The sequence below is a fragment of the Schistocerca piceifrons genome, unplaced genomic scaffold (genome assembly GCF_021461385.2).
Source record: "Schistocerca piceifrons isolate TAMUIC-IGC-003096 unplaced genomic scaffold, iqSchPice1.1 HiC_scaffold_936, whole genome shotgun sequence".
In the NCBI taxonomy this organism is placed as follows: Eukaryota; Metazoa; Arthropoda; class Insecta; order Orthoptera; family Acrididae; genus Schistocerca; species Schistocerca piceifrons.
The window spans coordinates 6,743,785-6,746,284 of NW_025729208.1; positions in this window are offsets into that span (position 1 = coordinate 6,743,785).

A 2,500-nucleotide genomic window follows, 5' to 3' on the forward strand; every position below is an offset into this window, starting at 1 on the left:
ACCTACTTTGGCCGCACGGCGCCGCGCGCAGGGTGCGCCGGCGCGCAGCTGCGACGCCTGCCGCGTCCGTCGGCCGGCGCGCCTGCCACTGGCCGCCCCCACCAGCCGGCTGTAGCGCGTGCGCCCACGCACCGCGCGGCCAGCACGCCGGGAGGCGCCCCCTCACCGGCCGGGGACGGTCCCACCCAGCCACCGCCGCGTATCGCTTCACACCCAGATGCCGTTCAGTTTCGTCGGCATGGTGGGTATCGCTGGAACAACCGGTTAGTACCTCAACCTATCGTCGCCATCACCGATTCACCCCTAGCGAGAACAACCGCACCACAACAGGTTACCATTTGTTCATTTGCGTAACTTCACCAGAAAACGCAGGCGTCCATCGCCATTTGCAACTTCCACGATTATTGCATGCCTGTGTCAGGTGTCACGCCACACTACGTCTGCCCACATACACGCAACAAAATGTGCACGCCTAGACAATACGTGGAAGGTGGCCCCCGTACGTATGCGATGTCCATTGCTCGAACGACTGTCAACCGGCCTCTGTAGCATGTCGCAGATATGGAACGCGGTGCACCATGCCATCACGGTGTGTGAGGAGAGACGACTAGGTCCGAATACATCAACAGACAGCTCATGCTGATCGCCATCCACGGCGTCCGTTCCTCCCACACGTCTCTATGGCGTACCACACTGCAATCCAGCTCTCATAGGGAGACGACACGTAGCTGCGTGCACAATATTTGCACTGTATGGTCCGCCGTTTTTGGGCGCAGTCGTTGTACGGTCACACATGTGCCACGATGTATCATTCAGTACATAAGGACGAATGTGCAGTACAGATTGTGGTTTACGCGTACGACATTAGCGGACAGTTGACACAGGCCGCACCACAACGTAGCCTGAGTACGTCGCATGCGGAGGGCATTGAACATGCAAAGTTCTCACCAACCAGCTTGCGAAGGCAGGGGGCAAGGTGGGGACGTGGGGAGGGGCGGCATGTACGTCCTGCTGCCATCCACATTACAGTGTACAGCAGGAGCATGTGGAAAGTGAGCAAGACTTGCAAGGTGTTTAACATGAAGCGATACACAGGGGAGCGGGGAGTGCGAGTAGCGAACTATATTGCGAGGGTTGCGGGTGGGCAACACTACACTAATTGAACGAGTCGTATAACAATTACAGAGCAGGTTTAGGCGACAACGTGGGTTACGTTAGGCGACAACGTGGGTTAGGTTAAGGCACGACGTGGGTTAGGTTAAGGCACGACGTGGGTTAGGTTAAGGCACGACGTGGGTTAGGTTAAGGCACGACATGGGTTAGGTTAAGGCACGACATGGGTTAGGTTAAGGCACGACATGGGTTAGGTTAAGGCACGACATGGGTTAGGTTAAGGCACGACATGGGTTAGGTTAAGGCACGACATGGGTTAGGTTAAGGCACAACATGGGTTAGGTTAAGGCACAACATGGGTTAGGTTAAGGCACAACATGGGTTAGGTTAAGGCACAACATGGGTTAGGTTAAGGCACAACATGGGTTAGGTTAAGGCACAACATGGGTTAGGTTAAGGCACAACATAGGTTAGGTTAAGGCACAACATAGGTTAGGTTAAGGCACAACATGGGTTAGGTTAAGGCACAACATGGGTTAGGTTAAGGCACAACATGGGTTAGGTTAAGGCACAACATGGGTTAGGTTAAGGCACAACATGGGTTAGGTTAAGGCACAACATGGGTTAGGTTAAGGCACAACATGGGTTAGGTTAAGGCACAACATGGGTTAGGTTAAGGCACAACATGGGTTAGGTTAAGGCACAACATAGGTTAGGTTAAGGCACAACATAGGTTAGGTTAAGGCACAACATAGGTTAGGTTAAGGCACAACATAGGTTAGGTTAAGGCACAACATAGGTTAGGTTAAGGCACAACATAGGTTAGGTTAAGGCACAACATAGGTTAGGTTAAGGCACAACATAGGTTAGGTTAAGGCACAACATAGGTTAGGTTAAGGCACAACATAGGTTAGGTTAAGGTACAACATAGGTTAGGTTAAGGTACAACATAGGTTAGGTTAAGGTACAACATAGGTTAGGTTAGGTTAGGTTACACGTTGTTGTAAGGAAAGGTGTAGGGGGGGGCGGGGGCGGCAGGTTCGTTGATAGTGATTATAGTAAGTGAATGCTTGTGACATGATCAGATTTGTCACGTCAGGATGCACCTTTGGCTTATTAGAGGCGGCGCTCCAATTCTATGCTTGTGTCAGACCTGTGTCTTTGACTCATGTCATTGTTTGTGCGCTGTGACAGGAGGTACTATTGTGATGTTGGGTGCACCGTTGTATAGGACATGTGTGGGTGTTGGTGCCTGATCTGCGCAATGGTGGATGTCGAAAGGGTGGGATATTGTATTTTCCGCATGGACCTCCTGGTCTGGTTGTGATAGTGTGGATTGTGTAATGTGGCGGAGAGGATGCACTGGATGTTGTTCCATGCTGGTGCT